Genomic DNA, 26,190 nt, shown 5'->3' on the forward strand with positions numbered 1-26,190 from the left:
ACTTCTCTTTAACCTGTGCATATCACGTAAGACTAGGTCTGTTCAGAGGTGAGTTCATGAAAGCGGAGGAATGTGACAGCTATCTCATATATAGCAATGACCTTCATCATATCATAGTAGGAGGAGTAATTTGGGAGTCAAGCTTAAAATCAGACAGTCCATTCATGATTTAGTGCCATCAAAATGCTAAAGAGAGAAAGAAATTGAGGAGAGAGAGAGAGAGAGAGAGAGAGAGAGAGAGAGAGAGAGAGAGAGAGACAGAACAAGCAGAAACTATACGTCCTTCCTCTTAATGTTGTGTTCAATCTCATGAGCAGGGAAGTCAGGAACTGACTGTCTGAAGAATAAAAACACCTATTAACTCCCATGAAAATCAAGCAAAAAACAATGAACCAGGAAAAATAAATAATAAAGTATTTCACCCATGTCTATCATGATTCATTAATTAACATTCATCCAATTTCCAGAACCATCTTGACAAGCCCTGTTAGTAAAGATAAAGAAAAGTAACTGCTTGACCAGGATACATTAAATTGCTTTCCTTCTTCCTCATTTCTGTTGTGTTGGGGGAAACAAGTTGGTAGCTATTGTCTGATTGTTTTCCCCTGTTCATAATATATCTCTCCATCATTTGTAAGCCCAGATCCTTTTTCTCATTTCAGTTTTAAAACAAACCTCCTGCCATTTGAAGCTGACTTTATCTTGCAAAAGCCTGGGTAATTCCTTTAGGCCGCAGAATATCTCATTAGTTACTCGAATGTTGTTTTCCTTAGTGGAGTCTTGTCAACTAATTTTTATTTCTTGCTCATTCATTCCCCCTGGTCCAGGGACCACTACTGATTTACCCTAAGTCAAGTTAAGTCAATCTCCTCCAAAATTTTTCTAGCTGTGATTTGGAAATATTCATTCAGGTGCACACAACCCCTGCCATCACATTTACATGTATCTTTAATGTCAGACCTTTCAGCATTTGCTAGAGTTATTCTTGCTTGTCTGTTGTTTTGGCAACACACGTACAATCCGTTATTTAATGGAGAGTAAATTGTAAACCTTCTCTTCGTTTAGAATAAATCAAAGAATAGATTTTCCCATGTAAAGAGAATGTTTTCTTGGTTTATAAACTGAATAAATGACAAGAGTATTCAATCCTATTTGAAAGAAGCTGCAAACTAACCTAATACCTTAGATGGTGTTTTCTAATATAATTAAGTTTCTTTTCTAGTCTTTTCCAAATTGTCCAGTTTTTCTGTCTAGATTTCCTAGGCTTTATAATAATATAGCTTGTTCTTAGACTGAATTTCTGATTACGGACAAGCTGAAAAGTTGGGTTAGCAGCAGGCTCAGTAGACGGCAGCCAACCTGGAACCCTGACTTTCAGCCTCCAAAGCAGTTAATGAGGCACTTCTGAGAATCTGGGGGCCTCCGAGTTCCTTTAAATCCAGGGACATACAGACAGATAAAGCAGAGAACCTTATGATTTCACTGATATGTGGTATATAAACCAAAAAGAACAAGACAAACAAATGAGAAAGAAAAACTAATAGACACAGACAATAATTTAGTGGTTACCAGAGGGTAAGGGGGTGGGGGTGGGTGATGAGGGTAAAGGGGATCAAATATATGGTGATGGAAGGAGAGCTGACTCTGGGTGGTGAACACACAATGGGATTTATAGACGATGTGATGCAGAATTGTACACCTGAAATCTATGTAAATTTGCTAACAATTGTCACCCCAATAAATTTAATAAAAAAAAAAATCCAGGGACATAGCCAATCTGCTTATCATTTAGGTTAAAAAAAAAAAAATGTTGAGTCGTCAGAGGCAAAAGTACAACTTGCCCAGAGTCCTCGGCCAACCAGAGGCATCCCCAGAACTCTCCATGTCTCCTAACACTCAAGTTCTGGGTTATTTTCAGGGAGACACAACCAGTTCTTACTTTGAGTAATGTTGTTTCAGAAATATTTTTGTTTACCTTATAGGGGCTTAATGAATTCTTAAGATAGATTTGATTATATCCTAGAAGGAGAGAGAGGGTGGGGGAGAGAGGGAGAGGGAGAGGGAGAGGGAGAGGGAGAAGAGGGAGAGGGAGAGGGAGAGGGAGAGGGAGAGGGAGAGGGAGAGGGAGAGGGAGAGGGAGAGGGAGAGGGAGAGGGAGAGGGAGAGGGAGAGACACAGAGAGAGAGAGAGAGAGAGAGAGAGAGAGAGAGAGAGAGAGAGAGAGGGAGGAGGGAGGGAGGGAGGGAGGGAGGGAGGGAGGGAGGGAGGGAGGAAGGAAGGAAGGAAGGAAGGAAGGAAGGAAGGAAGGAAGGAAGGAAGGAAGGAAGGAAGGAAGAAAGAAAGAAAGAAAGAAAGAAAGAAAGAAAGAAAGAAAGAAAGAAAGAAAGAAAGAAAGAAAGAAAGAAAGAGCTTCCAGAATTGCTCATCTCTGATGTTAGACCTTAAGTTAATTTTTAAAAGCCTTATCTCCTCCCTAAAGTAGATGGATGAGAAGAGGGTAATTCATCAGCCCCTTGCAAATCAAAGTACTAACCAGAGAGGAAAGGAAAGATTTATTTACCTTCCAATCACTGATAGAAATCCCTATTACTAATACCGCTCTCCTAGCAAACAGCATTCCAGCATACCTCCAGGAAAATAAATCATGAAATGGGAAACTCTTGCATGCCCAAGGCTGTTATCCTCCCCTGACTCCTTCTCTTCTTCTGTCACTCTGCCCTTTTGTACTATCGCCGAGACACTTCTCACATCCTCTTTCAATATGTACAGGGAAGTTGTTGTGTCACAACCTCAGCCCCCACTTGCCCATGTCATGCGCCCCACTGCTAATGATACATTCCCATTGGCAAGAACGCAGTGGCAGCTGGACACAGTGGTCAAAACAGGAGTAATGCCTCCCAGGACATCATTGCTCGTTATTGATCATGGCTATGCATATACGTGAACCACTCTAAAAACTAATTTGGGCTGACTTTCATCTCTAGCTCTTAATCAAAATAAAACATTCTTTGTCACCGCATCAATTAGCATATATTCATAGCCAGGAAGCTAGCAGCACTTTTTTTAAAAGCTCAATTCTGATTTTTTATTTAAAGTAAAAACATTAACTGTTACCCCATGCTATGCTGGTAAAATATTAACCCCAAGCTCCTGAGGTACACTGCTTTTATACCACAGATATTGAAATGGGACCCTTACCATTACAGACTGATTAAAAGTGAGATTTTATGGCATCCCAGCATGCAGTCTGCTTTCAAAGATTTCTTAAAAAATGAAAAGAGTGAAGAATAATGAATTACAAAGGCAGCAGAGCGATGGAAAAGTGCTAAATTAAAAGCACTTCCCACAGTCATGGTTCGAGAGGCCCATATCCAAATGCCCATAGCCAAATTAGTTTACAACTCCCCAGCAGTAAATTCCTTGATTATTCAATTGTTACCATGTATAGTACTTAAAGAGGCCAAATAACTTTCAGGATGATTGCTTTCTTTTTTGTTTTGAGTATACACTTAATTACTTAAAACAATAAATCAAGCCTATCAATAGATTTCTTCAGAAAGAGCTTAGCTTTACGTTAGACAGCCAATATAGTCCGGAAATTTTCCCAACAACGTTCAGAAATCATGTAACTTAACACCCTTGATTTGTTATCCTCATTGTAGAATTATCTGATGTAAGAAATAGCCTGTTGCTTTTCATATTGTGCACAATAAGCCATAACATCATTTTATCATAAAAGTGTTCACTACAATAATGATTTTGTTTTATATCTGCACACTTAATTTTTCATGATTTTGCTACCCCTACTGGTTTAACTTCATATGTATAAATTAAGTCTCTCTAAAAGTTTTGACTATGGAAAAAGAAGACATGAGACATGTAATGTTTCCAGTAAAACAATATAAAAACAGCTCCAATCTATGTTATGTAAACATTATCATGTTATAATAAAGCAAAAAGAATACAGAGCTATCCAAATGCTTTGAAAACACCAGAGGCCTTTGTTACACACAAGGATATAGCCTAAGACTGTGAATCCCTGATTTCTGAATATGCGAGAGCATATCATTTTCTCCATAAAATCTAATGAGGTACAACTCAAAAATTTAGGTGATTACTTCAGCCTCTTAATGATTCCATAAATATAAGACTGGAGTCATTTGTAAAACTATGAAAATGAATTCTACCTCTAAAATAAACTCACCACGACATTATATCATGTCATTATTGTAATAAAATGACAGAAAACTAACTGAGTCTCTCCATCCTGATAGCTTAAATTGGGCCCTGCCCAAGCGTGCATAGAGGAGTGCTGTGTGGGAGCTGAAACCCACCTGCCAGGCTGAGCGCTACAGACAAAGTGTGGCAGGCCAGCATCAGCCTGACCTTTTTCTGATTCCCACAAAGGCTCTACAGATTCTACTGAGGACCCTACTTCTCCTCCTAACTCTGGACAAGCCCGAGTTGAGTAATAAATCATCTAGTGAGAGCCCAGGTTGTCTTTCCTAGTCTATCTGTTCACATTATGGCTTGGAAGGAAACATCACATACCTGGAATTCTAGCCTAGGGGATGACTATTGCCCGACTTTACTCCTGTGTAAGGAGTCAGAACAACCTAGACAGACAGATGCTTGGCTTGCTCAGCCTCTCCTTCCATCCCCCAAGGGAGGACGGGTAAGTGAGTGACTCTCCGTGGTACTAGGTAACAGAGCTCACTGACCTGCCCTGAAGGGGACGGCTGAACTAGAATAGCACCCGGTGTACTATCTGGGACAGAGTTGTTCAAAAAAGATGATGCTGACTACAGGTCAGATTATATCTGATCTATTTAAAAAACTGGTGGGGGTGAAGCGATAGGGAGAAAAAGACAAGAGAGTCTTCTCAGGTACCCATAGTGCTGGCCAAAAACATAAAAGCATGGAAAGCAGGAACGAGGAGTCCTTCTGCAAGGTGTGGGCATCATAAGAATCGGGACAGTTGGAGACTTAGAACAAGCATTGAAAACCTGAAATGCAGTGAAGCTGGGACAGATAATCTCTGTGCACTCTTGACCCAAACCATTTTGACAGCAGGAATGAAAAAGGTGCAGCTAACCCTGTGAAGGAGGAATTGTGCCAAACCTCAAGGAGACCTGGGAGAACAATATGAAAAGGAGCTTCCCTCCTCTTTCTGTTCCTTGGAGGGGGTGACTGAGCACTATTGGTGCTGGGATGTCTGAGGTTCCCAGGGGCTCCAAGCTGACTGGGCCACAGGCCCAAAGGCATTACCTCACTGTGCCAGGAAAGGCGATAACATTCATACTCGAAGGCAAGTCAGGAGCTTGAGCCAGGTTACTTGAGGACAGATTCCCGGGTGCGGGATTCAGTCCTTGATCAAGGAGGAATGGGAGAAGAGGGAGACAGGCTGGCAAGGGAAATTGTGGGATCTTTTTCAAGTAACTCTGTCTTCAGAGACAAATGGAAGAAATCTCTGCAAGTGGTCAGAGACAACAGAGGCCCCGAAAGTGCAAGGAACAAATGCCAAAGATTTCAAATGGTAGAAGGAATATAATTGGAACTAAGAAAAGCTCCATTACTGGACTTTACTGAAGAGGTAGCTAAGCATAAAAGTGTCTACGTTAATGTTTTTATTTGTGAGTAACTGGATTAAAATGCAGGTGCCTAATCTTTCTCCCTGAGTCTCTGAGATGGCACTGAAACCACATGGTTTGCATGAGTCCAGAGGTCCCAGAATTTGCTTCATTGGCAATATACATTTCCTTTGATAAAATCAGAAATAAACTTTTCTTTTTGCCCCTGGGCGTGCAGGGTCTGCCATGGGAGGTATGTATGTTCTGCTAGTGTCTGCATTTAACTTTAGTGACTCAGAAAACTGTGATCTCTTCCTCCTTGGCTCTGTGAGGGCCTGCTCACCTCCTCAATCAGTATTCCTGCAGGTCTCTTTGGCATAGCGTCTCTCTAGGAGGCCATTCTCCTGTGGATCCTGGATGAGGCCACCCATCACTCAGTAAGTCACTCCACCAAACAAGCCCTGTGGAAAGACTACTGGCTCTTTACTCAGTATCCAGGACACACTGGAATCCCCGAGGATTCCTTATTCACTCCATCTCTGCCTGACCCAACCTACACTTAACTATTATATCCATTGTTGGTGCAAACCCAGCCTGCAAAAGAGTAGAAGAAGAATTATTCCTCTCTTTTCCTGCTAGAGAGACGCTGTAGATAAAGAAAGAAGAAAAAGAGAGAGTCCTGTGTCACACCAAAATTTAGAGTGCTTGTGGTGAAGGAGCAGACAGCAAGTTACACAAGGTATAGTGTGAAATAAACTTTTAAAAATTTCTGCCTGAAATCGATCGATGTGGTGCATATGGGGCCTGACGAGGTGGACTGGTTAGATATTTGGCCTAGATGTAGGGGATAGTGAAAATCTCTACATTTAATTATTTCCAGGATGGTCCAACATTCCCATGTATATGTCACTGCAATGGTCTTGAGAAAAATTAAACTAAGCTGTTGGTATATATACAGTTATTTTACATTATTAATATGTCCGTTTCAGGGATAAATTGTTCTGACTTAGGCCTGAGTCACACCCAACAGAAGGAGATAAGAGATGGTATAATTTGGTAATTGTATGTCCAGAGCCAGGGTTATCAAAATGTTCTTCCAGAAGCTAAGACTTTAGAAGCGTATTTTTATATTCTCTCTGTTTATCAGTTTACAATGTTGGCACGAGGCTGTCACTTCTGAGAACATCAACACCACCACTCTCACCACCTCTGCAGCCGTTCTTTAATAGTGATTTGTTAAACAGGATTACAATTACACACAGAAAATGTTTTCTACTTGAATATCTCTAGTACTAAAACATGTAAATATAAACAAAATATAAAAGGTGTACCATTAGTGAGAAGGCAAAACTTTTTACTGCTGTGATTTTTTTTTATCCTGTGGTCCAAACTTAAAATCCAGTAAAAACATTGTTACATTTGACTCTTGTGTAGAGTTTCATCCTTAAAATATTATTTTCTGTTTTTTCCACTGGGTGGCCGCAATTACCACAGAACATAAAATTCAGATTATGACATTAGTTAAAATTATATATATGTATAATAGACACATTACATATTTTATAAACAAAATGGATTCAAATAATGGAGTACAAATGGGGAAAACTAGGGAAGGACTTAAAATAAAACTTGATAGCCAGCGCTTATCTTATTTTTGTGTTGCCTTTCATTATTACTGTTTACTAAGCGTGCAGAGACTCTGAAACTGGGTAGTGAGAGGCAATTCTCCATGGTCTCTGGCATCTCTTGTGAGCAGGGCTACTGACAACTTTCCTTCTGGACTACCTACCATCAAGGATGCTTGTAAAACAAACATGCTGTGAGTATAATAAAGAACTCTCTCTCTAGGGCAAAGTTTGGGCAGGCTTGCTTGCACTTCCTTACAAAAGATTGGGGTTTCTCACCTCAGATTCCTCAGCTCTGATGCAAACCCCTGTCTGTGCAGTCTCCGCTTAGGCCTGCCTCTCTGTAACCCTTGTGGGAGTTGGGGGGGAAGGGGTCAGAGAGACCGAGGGGAACATGAAGCTCATGCTGATGGACAGCTGTGCTACGAGTAACCAGAAGTTCTGTGTCTTCTACCAGTATGGGTGAAATAAGCAGGCTAACGTGTGATTTTGCAAACAGGGTAAAACCTTGGGCCCTTCCTAGGTCCTGACACTGGGCACACTGCAGTTTGGGGGTCCTCTTGTGTTCCACTGGACAGAAATTGGCATTTTTTGGTTTTTATTATTTTTTCAGAAAGTTTAGACTAGACTGATGTTGACAAGATACCCTTGGAGCCATTTCCAAGATGCTGGAGTCAAGATTCAAAACTGAAGAATGAAAAGCAAACCGAGACTTTAAAGCTGAAAAAAGAACTCATAATTTAAACTGAGTTGCAGAGCTGAGAGGTAATGTAGTATATATTAAACTTAGCTGACAAAGAAAAAAAAACAGTAGTTCATAAAAAGAATTAAATACTAAGCTCTTGCATCCAGTAAAAGCTGAGATAAATTGGACCCATTACTCTCCAGACACACCTGTGACCTCTTCTCTTTGAACTTCATTCTTTGTCTAACCCATGGGCCCTGGTTTCCCCCTTTGTAACCTGACATTCCTTCTAGGCTTGGAACCTCACGGGGAGCTTGAAATTGAACTCACTGTCAGCTGCCAGAAAGAGACTTTAAGATGTCACACAGTCAATAGACCACCTTTGGTTTACATGTATTTTATTGGTTTTGATATTACCTCAGAAAACTATAGAACGTGATGGCTGGTGTTGGGGCGAGGGGGACGAGAGAGATGACAGACAGATTATTTATCAAGTTCATGCCTCTGCTGTGCAGATAAGGAATATAAGATCTAGAGAAGTTAGAGTACATTACCCAAGTTGATAGTGCTATGACCGAAACTCATCATGACAATTCAGGAATCCATATCCCAGGGCTCTCTGAAATAGGGGAAAGCAAGACATCACTGCTGAGGTCTTTATTTGACCGTATCTTTAAATCATTTTTGACAAATATTCTTTTTTTTTCTCTAATACTGTCTTCTGAGTGAAGTTCCTCCACTTTGAGCTATAGAAACTCTCCATTTAAGATCTTTGAGACTTGAAAATTTTTTAAATAAAGAGTCTTTGTTTGTGGCATTATTTATTCTAATAATGAACACTGTAAAACGTAAATTTCAAATCGTTTTGTAAACTAGGCTAAAAACTGTGAGAAACTTTAAAAGGTTGTCATTGGACAGAAGGACCAGACCTTTAGAACCATCCTGGAGATTTGAATCAGACTCACATTTGCTGCCATGTTCCAATCTCCCTGAATCTTGACAACTTTAGGTGTTTTCTAGGTCTCTTCTGATCTGTAGCTTTGAGAACATCTCAGCATCCACTAATGTTCTTCGAGGTCAGTTTCTTTTCCCATTCCCCATGCTACCTCCAAGATGACAAACTAAACCCATCACGCAACCAGCAATTTGTAGGATGGATCCTGTGCACCCATGATTGTCACCACTGCCAGGTCAAATGTCTTTCCTAGCCTCTCTTCCTTTAATTCTTTGTCTTTCAGTATGTTTTGCTTCTTGCTTTGGACTACATCTACCAACTGTCCAAGCTTAGCTCAAAACCCACCCCATTTGATTATTTATACCGCAGTCATACCTCCACTTTAACTTACTGAATCTGTATTCCTGGCTCCAGGGTGACCAGCACCAGTGAATTAAGATGCCAAGACACCAACAGCAGTTCAGTTCTTTGTCCTCTTAGAGGTCGTTTTGGAGATTCAATTCACTTTAAGACAGTAGGTATCCTCTTACAATCTCTTCCCTTTCTTAGGGCTTTAGATTCCTTCTTCAAATATTTGTTCTGTCCTTCCCAATTATAAGATCATTTTCCTCACAGAAAAGATGGAAACAAAATTTGATTTGTGAATTCTTGCTTTTTTACCCTTTGGCTTTTCCATCAGTCCTGAGCAGGACTGTCACTTCTTTGACTTTCTTACACCCTAAATTTTTAAAAGCTTTTTTTAGCCTTGTCATATTTTCTACAAGACTAAACTCATTTGAAGATACAGTCCTTCTGATTCTGTTCTTAAAATTCTGTAACAGTTACATTCATCCTCAGTCACGTGTTCTTCCTTCTATCTTTTGTTCATGGCTTTTAAAATCTGAGTTCATTCAAGAATCCGTAGAATCTATCTATCTATGCTGATTTCTTTTGGTTCTTTTTTTTTTTTTCCATTTATAACCATGAGGCAAAACTGCCTCTTTGATATTATTATAAACCTTTAGCTCATTTCTCTTGCAGGGACTCATGCCATATAACTATGCCCATTTTTTCCTCTCAACTTTGAAAGTCTGACTTCCTAAAATCTAGGCTGTTTATCATGCCCAGTATTCCTTTCACTGTTTTTCAGGAAGTCTGCCTTCACGCAGTCACAGACAGTAGGATTATAATCATAATCCTGTATCTTATTCATAACTTGACTGTGGAAACCGTTATCTAACTGCCCTGAACAGCAATTTTGTCATTTGAAAAGTGAAGCCAATATTTTAATACCCACGTCATAAAACTACTGAGAGAATTGGTGAAAAAACACAGTGTATACGAAGTGACTACCATGTGGCTTGATGAATATCCTCCCTTACTCATCACCAGAAAATTTCTCTTGTTGGTTAGAATTAAGTTCCAAATAGCAGATCTCTTAATTAATTAGTTAGAAGAAGTTATCAGTAAAGCCAGACAACAACATCTCAAATATTTTGGTTTTTAAGAGGTTCAGAATGTTCTGGATAGCTGAAGATGCCCATCATTAGCATAGGTTGCCTATGGAAGTTTCTGTGATCTTACCATACAAACTTACCACCCCTTCATTTGGCAACATGATCAATAGGAAAATTCCACTATAATATTGTTTCTCTTCCCTCCGTTCTTCCATGGATTTTCTCATGGGCATATTCGTAATTGCTCACAGCAATATTCTTCCTCCCCTTCCTAATACATCTATTCTTTGGAATAACATAGTCTGTCACCTGGCTATTTCAGTCCTGAGTTTCAAATCACCTATGTTTCCTAAATTTACTTTGTTGATTACTCATATCTATGCATGCTAAGGAGAAACTGAGGACACAAGCGCAATCTTGATCTCTGTTTAATTGTTATTTCATCTTCTTCACTTTTTCCTCCAAGTGATATATGGTATCATCATTATCCACTGTTTTCGCTAGTTTAGTCTGAGTATTTTTCTCTTTCTCTCTTTATATTTAATTTAGCACCCTCTCCTTAAATTAATTTGGCTCTATCCACACATACCCTCTTCTATTTTTGTGAAATGCATCAACTGAGAGTTCAATAGGCTAGTATTTTAATCCCCAGAACATAAACACAATTCCCATTCATCATATGCATATGCAACAATTTACCTCCCAGGTCATCTTCTGTCTTTTACATATCAATACTAAAAAGGCATAAGTCAATAAAATAACATCTGAGCTCTAATTTCCTCTGCTTCTATATTTCTATATAATGGTTAGATGTTTTATAATGGACATATTTTACAGACAGTCCCTGACTTACAAATACAATGGTTTAACTTAAGATTTTTTTTACTGTACAATGGTGGAAGAGCAAAACACATTTGGTAGAAACCATACTTCAAATTTTGAATTTTGATCTTTTCCCAGCCTAGCAATACGCAGTACGATATTCTCTTGTGATGCAGGGCAGCAGAAGTGAACTGAGCTCCCATTAGCCATGCAAAGATTAGCCATGCAATCACTAGGGTAAACAATCAATACTCATTGTTAGTGTATTCGTTGTTAGATGATTTCGCCCAGCTGTTTGCAAATGTAACTGGTCTGAGCATGTTTACCATAGGCTAGGCTAAGCTATGATGTTCAGTAGGTTAGGTATATTAAGTGCATTTTTGATTTACGATATTTTCAAGTCACAATGAGTTTGTTGGGATGTAACCCCGTCGAGGAGCATCTGTACTTTTATAGTAAGAAAAAAATAAAAAATATCAAAATTTCAACTCTAAGGACTTTAGAGAAGCACTTTAAGGGCTTAGAAAAGCAAAAGAAAGCTTTGCTAGAAAGCAAAGACAAAGTGCCTGGTTGAAAGTTCATGATTTATCTCTGTGCAGCTACACAAAATTCAGTGAAATACCAATGTTTTCAGGAACAGTTGCTGATTCTCTATTTATGGTAATACACAAAGAATGATAATAATAGTCGTTGATAAGATATCTACTATCGGTTTCACTATCTCCAATCCTCACTGAACCCCAAATAATCCCTCCAGTCCCATATTCGGCTGAGGAAATCGAGACTCAGGGGCATGAAGGAACTTACGTGCTGCTGCTCAGCCAGTTATGGGCAGGCCTGGGATTTGAACTAAGTTTGTCCACCTTACTATACTCTCTCCATAACGTCGCCATGCCCCTCTCTGTATTGAAGTGTTGTATAAGAACTTCTCTGACTACTGCAGGCCCATCTTTTATGAGGTCCCCAAAAGAAGCAGTTCCACGTGAACACTCAAGAATCAGAGTAAAGTCAAACTTCTTAACTGCCATACTGGAAGCCAAAGGTCGGTGGCACCAGGCCTTCAGAATTTGTTCCTACAATTTCTTTATTGTCTAAAATATTTGCCAGAATTCTATGAGCAGTCCAACTATCAGTCAGTTATGAAGATAGAATATATTTTCAACCCTTTTCATTTTCTTAAGATAAAATAGATAACATGTCTGATATGTTAGAACATATTGAGAGGAGATAAATTAAAAAGCAGATAGAAAACAAAACAAAAAAAAACAATTATTAACAACAAGGGAAAAAACATTGTGCGTACATGTCTACTGCATGGTTCAGCTTTTGATAGCATATACAAAGTCACAGCAACGTAAACACTGAATTTTGATCTAACCAAAATTACAACATAGCTCTACTGAGAGGATGAGGGACAAGAATCACCTGAGAGTATATGTACACACAGGGAATGTGTGTGCTGTGGGTGAGGTGTCGAAAAAAACTCACTGACTTAAAACACTGTCATCCTCATAGGAAGGAGTCAACAGATAATGCCTAAAACTGAAAAATTAAGAAGTAACACTATAAGCATAATAAATGATCAAAAAATGATTAAATTGTTGAAAATGATTGTCTATGAAAGTGGTTGGGAAGAAAGAGTCTGCCCATTTTTGAAACAAGCCTTGGCTGACTATTTGACTTTTTAAACTGTGTGATTAAAAACAAAAAGAAAATGAAGGAAGAAAAGGAAAGAGAGAGGGCGGGAAGAAAGGAGGGAAGGAAGAAAGGAGGGAGGGAGGGAGGGAGGGAAGGAGGAAGGAAAAGAAAGGGCAGTTGCTCTCAAGGTGTCCATGATTTACTAGAAGGCATCAAATGGTAATTGGTTAAGTAGTGTTAGAGGGCACGTACAAGATGTTTGGGGGAAACATAAGATGGTATATTCATTCTTCTTTGGGCAGAAGGAGGTGGTGAGAAGTTGCACAGATTAGGTCATCTTTGGTTAGAACCCTAATTTTTTAATCAGTGGTTTTCCATTCAAAATAAGAAAGAAAAGATATTGTAATCAAGCCAGGGAAAATAGCATTAGCAAAGGCATGGAAGAATGAAAGTACTTTCCATTCTCGGGAACTCTATGCCACTAATTACTGAGGCTGGGCCACACTGTAATCCAGGTGAATAGCAGGTGATAGGCTAGACAGTTTATTTGGGTGGAGACTGCAAAAAGCCTTACAGATCAATCTATAGAAAAATGCTCGTTAAGTCACAAATCCAAGAGAATGTAGTAAATGACAGCATCATCTATCCAGTGGCTTAATTCATGATTCAGGAGTTATTCTTAACACTTCCCTGTCTCTGAACCCACATTTCTCATCTATCAGCAATTGGCACTCCCTCTGAGTGGACGCCTATTGGAAGAGGAGCTGGGAGCTTTTGTGTGATGCATGATCTGTACAACTGTAAGGAGCAGCCTTTTCCACCTGACTCTAAATTCCTACTGTCTCCTACCTGTGCTCTCACAAAAGCTTCCTCACTAGTCTGTAGGGATGACTTCTTCCCTTCCATTCTCCACTGGCAGCCAGAGGGATCTCATCACAATGCAAATTGTACCATGTCAACCCTCTTATTTAGAATAGTATTGTAGTGACTTCTCATTTCTTTCAAGATAAAAACCAATGTTCATAATGTGGTCTTCACAGCTCTGCAGGGTCAGGTATGAGCCTCATCTCCATGATGTTCCCCCATGACATGGGGTCTTCTCTTCCTCCAGCCACAAAGGCCTCTTCCAGTAAGTTTAACCTTACATAGCCTCCCACCACTGGTCTTCTGCACATAATGCTCCCTCAGCGTGGAGCCCTCTCTTCCAGTACCTCCCACCACTCCCATCACCATTTTCACATTTGCCTAATTAAATTCTATTCATCCTTCAACTGTACCTTCACGATATCATGGATATATCCTTTGAGACACTGATTGTGACTATAATTTTAAATTCATTTGTAAGATCTAACTAAAGTCTACCTACTCTTCTAGACTATAAGTTCATTGTCAGCAGGAACTATATCTACATCAATATATATTCATTTAATTCAGAAATTAATAAATAGCATACTTACTGAAATCTATAAGAATACTGTAAAAGCCTTAGAGAACAACATAATTTTTTTCTTACACAGCAACAATTCCAGAAAAAGTGGCTCTCTGATGCTATGAACACAATCTAAACTGACAATTTGTCCTGAAATAATGTCAATATATATAAAACACATGAAAATACACAAATAAACATAAGATATAATTGGAAGTGACCTTTGAACTGGCATACTTAATTTAAGACTTTAAGTCATCTAAGAAATGCAGCAGATTTTTACCATATTTAAGGTGGCTCACCCTTAATCCTCTGTGATTCCTATTTTCATCTTTTTAAAAATCAGCACCATGCTGAGAACAGACTCTGAGGAGTTTGATAAAAACACAAAATCTATTCAATAAGTAGTCTCCTCTTCCATTTCCTTCTGAGTAAAAAGAAGTGTCATCCTCACAAAGCTTCTAGCCGTCAGCAGGCCAGATAATCCATCTGTTTTTTTAATTAAACAGACTGAACGTTGCTTCATTTGAATTGGACACTTCCCAATTTTTCTAAAGTTTTGCTATCCACAGAGCAGCTTATCTATTTTTTAAAAATTCATGAATGATACCTCATTTTTCACTCTTTTATTAAAAGTAGAGATCCTGATTTGCCAATGTATTTACTTCCTTAATCCATTTTTAAACCAGATGCTATCTACAGAAAAACAATGATTAATGTTTTAATTTAACTAACTATGGGTGTTCAAGTGTTACATGTCTTTTCGTTTTAGATGTGTAGCAAGAACAAAGTTACAAAGTTACCAGTAAATAGTTAGCAGAAAAACTCTTTTATTCTATTAACAATAACTCAGCGGGTCACCCAATAGCTGTCATGTTCATAAAGAAATTAATTGCCAACCTTCATTCATTCATTTGTATAACAAAGGTTTATATTAAATACTTGTCAGGCTCTCTACTTAACTAGAGAAAAAGATGAAAATTATAGTACCTGCCTTCAAGGGGCCCAAAGTCTAGGCAAGGAGAATGAAAATTAATACAGCTTGATAGGTGCCAACACAGAATTCAGACTTGCCAGACAAAAGAAAAGAAAGTTCTCTTAACAAAGGAGGAAAGGGCAATTAGGCTGAAGTGACTGCATAAATGTTTGAAAATTTAATGGCTGTAGAAACTATAAAAGAGGAAAAGTAAAAGCTGGAAAAATGAGTAGGATTTATGGGGTTTTTGTTTTGTTTTGTTTCTAATAAAAATGACCTTGAATATCATGCTGAAGAGTTTGGATTTTATTCTGAAATCGAAGAGAAAGGATCATAAAAAACTTGTGACATCAAATTTCTCATTTAGAAAAATTATCTTGGCAGTGATATGGAAGATACACTTGAAGGGAGAAAAACTTTCCATAAAGTCTAAAAACAATAATTCCTAAAATAGAAAACAGCTTCCTATTACCATAAAAATAAAAGAGGAATATTATACACACGCTGACTCTCTGGAGAGGTTTGAAATACACTTCCTTGTAATACAAATAATTCATTACAGAAATTCAGCAACCCCAGCTATGTAAAGATTAAAAATAAAACTTTAGTCTCAAAATTATCAACAGTTAACATCTAACTTCATTATTAATATGACCAAGACCAACTTAACATTCCCCCAGCTTCACTAAAGCTTAGTGTCCTTCCTGACTTTAGGCCTCTCATCTCCCTGGTACTTGGAGCACTTATGTTAGTTAGAAAACTTGCAATTATAAATTCTTTCTCTGCTCTTTTGAGATGTAAATCTTCTCCCAGCCTCTTGGCAGTTTTATAATCACAGAATGTCTTTCTCAAGGATCTAAGAGCCATCCCTTCAAACTGCAGTCATCAAGACAATGCCCCCTTCTCCCAGTCTCCATGGGAGGACAGGAACCCAACTTCCAGAAGCACCAATTAGCAAACACAGATGACCTAATTACACGGACCACCCTCTGCCCTAATGTCCTCCAGTACTTTTACATCCGCTTACCCCAATGCTTAAAAAACCTCTCCCACCTTTTGCTTCACTGAAGTTCAGTTTGATCTCTCTCCCCTGTGGCTGTGCCTAAAACATTCCTCCATATCTTATTTGTCTTACTAATTGCTGCTCATCTTTCACAGCTCAGCGTGAATGTCACGTCCTCTCAGAAGTGTTCTCTGCTACCAACCCTCCAAGTGCAGGTCCAGCAGCTTCCTCCACTTAATTGTGTATAGCATTTGTTGTGGTCTGGATGCTTGTATCCCCTAGAATCCGTGTTTTGAAAGCCTGCTCCCCCATGGGATGGTATGAGGAGTCAGGGCCACTGGGAGATCACTGGATTAGGGAACGTCATAATGGGGTTTGAGCCTTGTAAGAGTCCTGACAGAGCTTGCTTGGCCCCTGCTCTGCCATGTCGGAATAGGAACGCACTGATAAGTCAGCAGTCTGCGACCTGGAAGGGGACTCAAAACTGTGTTTGTTACATTTTATTACTTGTCCATTTTAGTTGCCCATTTTAGTTCCCCACTAAATTAATAATTCCATCAGGGTAAAGAGCATATTAGTTGTGTTCTTTATAGTAGACATAATATTAATGAACAAATATTCGTTGAATGAGGTAATAAACGATTATGAAAATGCTGCAGCGTGCCATTCAAGCCAGAGAACCGATTAGGCTCCTGAACTTTCAAAACGGGACAGATGTTACATACATCACTTGCTTGTCTGTTTTCATGCTATGTGGTCCTGCCTCTAATCTTTAATAGAAAGTGTTCTGTGTCCTGGTCAATGCCACAGAGGAGAACATTGTCTGTTCTCCTCTTTCTTTAGAAACATGGCCAAGGAAATGCAAGACAAATTGTCATCTATCTTTTCCTTTACATGCTCTAAACTACCTATAAAATCTAAGGGGAAGACAGTTTCATATTACTATAAAAATAAAAAGAGGAATCAAGTTGAACCACCAAAAGGCCACATGTTGTACCATTCTACTTTGGTCCCTCAAAGATTCACCCGAGGCCACTACATAGGAAAACTCCAGGGGCATTAAGCTCTTAGAACCATGGGAAAGGCAGGTTCTTTCTCTTCCCTTGCACACACTTGGTAGCCTTTGAATGTTACACTGACTAGCATCCTGTGGAATTACATAGAGGAGGGGTCCTAGAGTCACATCCATCGAATTGCTCTTTTCATGAAGCCTCTGGCTGTTATAAAACACTGGAAACAGACACAAGAAATTCACTCCTGCATTTTCAGTATACATGTCGTTAATGAAATTGTCCTCTTCAATAATCAGGGTCCTCTATATGAATTCCCAGAAAGAAATGTATTTTTTAATCCAGTGCCTGCACAAATCCAAAGCTAGTTTCTTCAAAGAAAAGTAGTGAAATGGATAAAACACCATCAAGTCTAGAGCACTCGTGAGTCCCCACTCACTGTGTCATGTCCCTGAGGTGGAAGACTCTCACTGTGGATTGGTCAAATTCCAAAGTCACTGCTGAGTTATAGCACTAAGTATCTTTTGGGAATGTCTGACTCCCATGATACTGGAGACATCAGGTAGGGCCCAATGTTTCACTTGCTTGGGAAGAAGTACTCTTCCCACCCACAGATACCTCATAGCGTTCTTCTCCCTTAGAAAGCCAAGTTGGACCCACAGGAAACCTGAGGGGAAAGGAGCATACCATGATCTGTCGATTCTAGGGAAAAGAAGTTCTCCAGAACTAACCTAACCCAGCAGCACTAGGGACCCCACGAGGTTTTGAGTAAAAGCTCAGGTTAGAATAAAAATACACACACACACACACACACACACACACACACACATAGAGGGAGCCAAAAAAATATATACACATTTTAAGAAAGGAAAAAACTATTAAAATTATGCTGATGAGTACCTCTCACAACTGCAGAAGTCAAACGTGACTTTTGTTATCGGTATATATTGAGTATTACAATTTTAATATAGTGGTGTTTTTATTTCCACAGAAGTATCCATTTTGACACATTTAGGAATAGCTAAATTTTTTCAAAAGAGATAATTAGTGAGATTTTAAATATTAAAACATATTATAAATATATAATTGTTAAAATGTGGCATTTCCAAACAGATACATTGAACGGAAGAGTTTTAAGCAGGAGACAGACATAATCAGATTTGCATTTTGAAAGACAATGTGGAGAACGGATTATAAGAGGGTAAGAGTAGACACAGGGATAACACTGTCAGCTTTTGTAGTAATCCAGGGAGAGAGTCATAGGGGCTTCAACAATGGAAATGGCAGAGGAAACAAGGATAAATGTACAAAGCTGAGGTATTTTAAAAATTAGAATCATCATAACTTGCTAGTAATGAAAAGGATGGAGGTAAGAGAGAGCAACGAGCTAAGAATACAGCTGAGTTTCCTAAATTTACCACCTGGTGGATAACGGTAACACTCAGAGATTGAAAACATATTAGGGATAAAAGGTCTGGAAGGAAGGCAATAGGGTTTTGTGGTACTTTTCACGTAAGATACCTGCACGATAAACAAACAGAGATAGAAGGTGTTGTTGGTTTTGCGTTCAGAGAAAACTGTGGCATGGAAACATAGATTTGGAATCAGCAATATATAGATAATTCTTAATGCTACAGTAGTGCTGAGGAGCACCCACCAGAGTATATAGAGCCAGAAAAGATGTATGGCAAAACTTTGACCTAAAGAATGGTAGAAACTGGTGAAAAGAGACTGGGAAGAAACAAGACTGAGAAACTGGATGAAAGATGGGAGAGTGACACGTCAGAGCAACTAGGGGAAGAGGGATTTTTCAGAAGAAGCGAGTGTGATATTGGGTGAACCGTGTCAAATGCTACTGATAGATCAAGTAAAAATAAAAAAGAACTGAAAGATGTCCACTGGACTGCGCTACAAGGAAGCCAGGACCTCGACAGGAATAATTTAGTAAAATGAAAGGATGCTGTAAGGCAAGGACTGAGAAATGAATGCAAGTGAGGGAACAGTCGCAGGGAAACAACAGTTTCAAGAGTTCCAAATGTAAAGACGGAAAGGGGGAGGAAAAAAAGGCAAGATTAAAAAAAGTTGTACATTACAAGAAGGTTTTGTTGATATGACTATTTCTTTGATTAGTTGTTTTTTATTTTTATCTTGTTGTTTTTTTTTAAGATAGGCGAAAACTAAGTATGTTAAATGTCTATGGGAAGGTATGGCAGCCAGCCACCAAGGTGACCCCACGACCCCTGCATCTTGGTATTCATGTAGTGCCATAGTGACACACACACACACACACACACACACACACACGTATAGTTCTGTGCAAATAATAGAACAGTGTGAAAACAATAATGTGTGATTTCCTAAAGCTAAATTGTAAAACATATTGTGACTTCTGCCTTGCTCTCTCAAATCAGTAACTCTGAAGGAAGCCAGCTGTAATGTCGCAAGGACACTCAAGCACTCCAGAGCCATGTGGCAAAAAACACTCATCCTGCTCACAGTTAGCAAGGAACTGAGGCCTCCTGCCAATAGACATGTAGGTGACTCATCTTAGAATCGATTTTCCAGAATCAGTCATGCTCTCAGATGATTGTCAGCTGACATCTTGACTGCAAACTTGGGAGACGTTCTGAGCCATAACCACCAGGTTTAGCCACTCCCAGATTCCTGACCCACAGAAAATGTGTGGGATAATAAACGTGTGTTGTTTTAAGCTGGTAAATTGTTATGCGGCAACAAATAATACAGAGGTTTTAGTATTAAAAGGGAGTGCTTAAAAATACAAAAGAAGTAGATCATTGACATACAAGGCATCTGAGACAAGTAAGAGAAGAACTTTCCCTATGTGAAATGATCATCTTCAGACCTGAGAAATGATGCCACTTTCATTTCATAGAAGGGAAATGAAAGGACAGCTCTATGAGGTCAAGCTGTTGGTCAGCAGCAGAGAATGAGGCAACATGCATCTCAGTTTTCTCTGGTAAGAAGAAAGTGGGGTTATCTGTTAAGAGAGATGAAGGAGCCAGAGAGAAATTTTACATAGCTGCTGTAGAGACTAGGAAAGAGGTGACTAAGGAAAGATAGGGTTTCTCAGTAGCACTGAGAGCCCAGTTGATGGCAGAGAGAATTTTTTACGTAACCAATCTGTGAATTTTCTCCGAAACAAAGGTGTGCTACAGGAGTACCTATCGGCAAAGCCTCCCAAAGCAGCTTTGGATCACACCTCAAATTAAGACCAAGTTGCCTGTACTGTGGTCTAATCACAGCTTGATGATTGAAAATGGCAGGTGTGATTGAAGAGAAGCACAGGGCTTTCTACTCCAAGAGATGGGAAACTGCGCATCTAAGGAAATTCAGTCTAATACCCCAACCTTTGTTGTATAGAGATGTGGCTAGTATTTTAAAAGGTCAACCGATCTAATAATATAGGAAATTATTAGAAATATTTTCTGAATATTACTAATAATTTATTACTTCTTGCTTCTCCATTTATATACCTTTCCTTTCTCTTCCAGTCTCTCCTAGTCCTTTAATAGTCAATTTAAGAGTTTAATGGAAATCTCTCAAAAATAAGCAAAAATTACCTCTCTTCATGCTTATATGTAATAAGCTGCATTCTTCAGAATTAGCCCATCAAATAAGTTTTACCCATTGCACTCAATATAAACATAAACTTAATCAAATAACTTAGAAAATAATTGCTATGATCTAACTTACAAAGTAAACTTTTCTCTCTGAAATAAATACCCATCATTGGAATTGAAACAGCAGAGCAGCAGTACACAAATCAACTTCAGTCTAACTAGCTGTAGTTTGCTTCTTCAGACACTTTTATTTTAATTCCAAGATAGACCAGACTTAGAAAGATTTATACAATCCTACCATGCATTAGCTGAAGAATAAGCAATTGGATCCTAAATATGAATACAGCTCTTTTGTATTAATAAAATTCATTAAAGAATAAAATATTTCATGCAAATAAAATTTTTTAGGCCCCAAGATATGAAATGCAATATTTTTTAGCCATGACTATTTTTAAAGTGGCATCTTTCTGAAAATACCTTGGGCTTTATTTCAGTAAACAATAACACACACTAATGCAAACAGATACACTGCCAAGTCATTATTCCCATCCTTATTAAGGCAAATAGTCAGCACCACAGACTAACCTGAAGCACTATAAATAATGAGTGTTAAACTGAATCCAATGAATAATTCATGAAGCCTAATTCTTCCAGTTTCTTTGGCAGTTCTCTCACAGCCAGCTGAAACAATGCAGAATGATTACAAAAATGTATCATTTGCATTGTTGGGGTGCATGCCTTATCTATTAAACTGGCTCATTTGTTTAAAAAATAATAATCATCTCATGGCTACTTTGCATTCTAAATGTTTGCTTTTGTAGGATAATGTGATGCAAATGTACCTTTGGGGAGTTTTAAAATGAGATAATGTCCAGGGGATGTCTGCTTCACACTTGAGACTTGATTTAGGGGTGAAGTGGAACTCCATGAGTAAAATGGCACAGCCTGGGACTCTTTCAGGCATTGTGCTGCATTCCTGGTTCAACCCTTCACCAACCTGAAGGAATGTATTATCATCAAAAGGGGTCCTGAGAGTTAAGTGAGCTAAGACACTGGTTCTGTTTCTGGATCTGCCATTGTCTTGATTTGACCTCTGCCACAAAACCTGTCTAGACTCTGTTCTCTTACTTTATCACATTAGAATACTGACTGGAATAACTATGAGGTTCCTTCCTTTCTTCATATTCAGCCATCTGCATCACCAACAACTGACCTCCCAGCGCCCAACCATATTCTACTAGATTTTAAGAATCATGAAGGCAGAGATAGGTCTCTTTTGTTCAACCAATATATATCCTCAGCACTTAGAACAGCGACGGACCCCTTGGAGTACTTCAACAAATATTTATCAAATAAACAAATGAACCTAGTCCAATTGAGAAACATAATGTCAATCCAAGTTTGCTTTCTTCTTTCATACAACATTTGATACAGCCAAAGTTTGGAACAACCAAAACCCCAAATCACTGACACCAGCTAAATATAATAGAATTATTACATTCAGCAACAAATATCTTAGTATTTGGTTATTCTCACCAAACTATCAGAACAACACATTTTCCGAAGTTTATTGTGAAGCAAGAATTGAAATATGTTTTTCTATTACTCAGTGTAGCTAGGCTTAGGACTAGCATTCTCACTAATAAACTCACGATCCTTTTCTATAGTAACCCTGTTGTCAAGGAACAAACACTCTCCCTCTCCTAATACACACTCATGTACACATATGAACACTTAAGTCTCTCTCTCCTCAAAACACAGACTCAAAGACTATACATACTGAAAAGAAGTTTAAACTAGATACCACGGAAGATTTTAAAAGAGAATATTCTATAGTTCCTGCCACCTTCATGCTCACCTGAGTCTATTTTGCATTTTATCTCCATTGTTTACTTTGACCTCTGTTCTGTAGAATTTGGGCATTGTATCCAAAAGTTGAGGATTAACACTCTGTTCCCTCCCTCAGGAATCCTCCCTGATTTAGGACAGCAGTGGAGGCAAGAAGCATTTCAAGTTTTGAATTCCAATATATATGAAATTTATTCAAGCAAACTATTATAACCACTCAAAATATGAAAGATATTTTATAGCTAATAAAAGCCTCCATAACATATGCATTGTCCTATATTGTGCTTTGTATAATAATGACACAATATGAAAGATTTCAACATAAGCCATAAAGTACAGCAGTTAATCTCAAACCACTTAGTAAAGTAATTGTGATGACCCTAATAATAGACATCCAATATTTATTCTTCCATTATCCCATTGAATAATCGAAATACAGTTTCAGAAATGTATCTAAGCTCAAATTTGCCAATCGTTGGTTCAGGAATGAATATGTGGCATAATTGTTATCAATTAGACATAAGAAGAGAAATGCTAGAAGCTTCTAGAAATACTATTCTTTCTTGTTAAGACAGAGGTAAAAAACAAAACAAAACAAAACTGGTGGCTCTATACAGCTGGACATGATTAAGAAAGCATGTAACGCAAATTGCAGCCAGTTAAAATCAAAAAGGGAACCAGCCTTATTTGAAGCCCAATACTACTGACAGCACAAAGGAAAAACCGAAAGAACCTAGGTCCATGATGATGTGAGTGAGCTACTAACACAGTTAAATCTGTAGCCTACTCCACTTCTGATTTCTTTGGTTTAAGATGATAAATTTTCTTATTGTTTAAATTAGTTGTTATGGCTTTGTTCTTGCAGCTCGAAAAATCCTATGTAATATACTTAGTTATTTATTTGCAGAGATCCTCTACTATGTAACTTAAAATAGCATGTGACTAAAATGATTTAACAAAACAGAATTTTAAAAATAATAGCAAATCAGTGAAGAGTTCAGCCATACATAACATAAAAAAATTACACATGCTAGCCCAGCTCACTCTGAGCACAGAGTATACTGAACAAATATTTTCTATTTGATTATTTTTTTTTATTTGATTGTTCACAAGCCTTTTTTTAGAAAAGTTAGACATAAAAGACATCCTAAGAAGAAAACTTTACATGTCTGTCTGTCACTGTAGAAAAAAGAGAGGGAAAAGGCCTGTCTGGTTTGTACCTTGCCGAAGCATGAGTTTCTTACAATATATTTTTTCATTAAATTATACAAAAGGCCTCAATCCTGAGGCGTTAGTGAATAAGCTGACTTCTTGCTGGGATTGAAATGAGATTTTTTTTCCCCCTAAGGAATGGTACTACAAATGTGATCAAGTGAATTACTCAGGTATTTCACCCTACTCAGTAAGATTCCTGGTCTGTCCCAGAGTGATAATTTCTAAATACAGAGCGTGGGGAAAGGGCAAATGTTGTGTATCTTTAGGAGTAAACTGGAAACTCAAAAGAGAAATTAAATTCAACAGAAAGAGTTGCTAAATGCTCTCAGCTTCCACCAAAACCACAGGCAGATATGGATTCCTTGTGCAAGTAAACTTTCTAAAAGATGGTTCTTTTTATAAGAGCCATAAAACAACCTCAATAACCCAAACCTCAATAATGTAGCCTCACTGCCTAACACATGTCAATCACATTAAAATAGTCAGGCTTCACAGTTTCTTAAAAGACATTTATTCTTCCATGGTTTTGTTTATGCTGACTCTGTTATTTAGGAGAAACTCCCCTTTGTTCCCCTCCCCCCTCATCTCTTCCACACTCCTCTCCTTCCTCACCTCTGTTCTTCTCTCACCAATTCCCTATCCTCCACATCTCTTGCCCTCCCAACTTCTACTCATCAATCACTTCAAGTCATTCAAGTCTGATCTTCTGAAGGATTCCTCTCTTCTGAATTCCTGTGAAGAAAAGTCTGTACCACACAATTCCAACAAGTCCTAATTTAAGGAGGCAAACTGGTGTAATGAGCATGGCCTTTAGAGAAAACAAGAATTGGGGTGGCGGGTTAGCTCAGTTGGTTAGAGCCTGGTGCTGAGAGCACCCAGGTTGCCAGTTCAATCCCTGCATGGGCCATTGTGAGCTGTGCCCTCCTTTAAAAAATAAAATAAAAATAAAAGAGAAAATAAGAATTCAAAGGCTGCCTCTGACACTCAATAGCAGACGCTCACTAAAATAGTACTGATTATTATAATAAATAGCAATAACAATTAACAATTTTTAAAACCTGATTCGCTATTTAGTAATTTTATGATCTTGAGCAAGACATTTCACCTGCCAAAACCTTAGTTTCCCTATCTGTAAAATAACATCTGTCCCATTAACCTCATAAAGTTGTGAGAACTGAAATGAGATACTGTGTGTGATAGTATTTGTAACAATCATACAAACACCTACGTGAGAGATTCTGAGAGCTATTAAATATATTCATTAAAAGATTATTAGTAACATAGGGAATGCTTATAGTGTCACATAAAATGAACAGAGAAAAACAGACAACTGTTCAACAGTATAATTAAAAACTACAAAAAAAAAGTGCATTTTACATAAGACTAGCAAAATATACCAAATCAGTACTGTTTTCAGGGCAGGAACTAGAGTGAGGGTCATGAGGTGCCTAGAGCACAAAATGTGAGGAGGTACTCCCTTATGCCCTGCAAGTGCAAGGTCAACCTCCTTAAATTTTGTGCCCAATATAATATTCTGGATACCCAGGTAAAGTTGCAAAGCTGGGGCAACGCTGACTTGAACAGAAAACCGGAAGCGAGCAATCCTTTGTCCCCACCTCTTGCCTCCCAATCTCCCTCTGGCTCCCCCTCTGGCAGATCCTAACAACGGAGAATGGTCTGCGAGTCCCACCCAGTCCCAATCCGAGTATTACCATTTTATAGAGGGTAAACTAGCAGCTGAAAAACAATAGCTAAATACCTGGTATACCAATTAACTAAAAGCTTCATTAGGAAGGCCATATCATAACTGTTTTTCTTTTAATCAAATTGTTTCTAAAGATAAATTCTGACAAAGGGCAAAGTCCCAACTCCTAGCTAGAAGAGAGCATGGATGGAGCAAAGACAGGGGCCGACCACAGATTTCAGTGCATTGAAAGGCCTTGCCTTGAACTGGAAGTAGAGCCTGCCGGGCACTATGTTAATCAACATATGATTTCGTGAACCAAGAATGATCAGTTTTTCAAAGAAATAACTCAGTGACAATGCAGGTAGTGTAATGGTGTGGTTGGCAGCATGAGCGTGGAAGCCAAATCACCCAGTTTCAACTCCCAGCTCCATTTACGAGCCTAGCGACTTCATTTCTTGGTGCTTTAGTTTTCTCATCCATAAGATGAATATAATAACAGCACCTACCTGATAGTGCTACTGTGAATAAATGAGTTAATCTAAACGCAGTGATTAGAGACGTGCATGGAATGTATTAAATGCTTAATAAATCTTGGCCACTATTGGTGATTGATGATTTAAATTCTTCCTTTAGTTTAAAAGAGTATAAATGCCTCAGGGGATAACACTGTGATTTATGATTAGTTATTTATACTAGAGTGTAAACAAAAG

The sequence above is a fragment of the Rhinolophus hipposideros genome, assembly GCF_964194185.1.
Source record: "Rhinolophus hipposideros genome assembly, chromosome: 5".
Lineage (NCBI taxonomy): Eukaryota > Metazoa > Chordata > Mammalia > Chiroptera > Rhinolophidae > Rhinolophus > Rhinolophus hipposideros.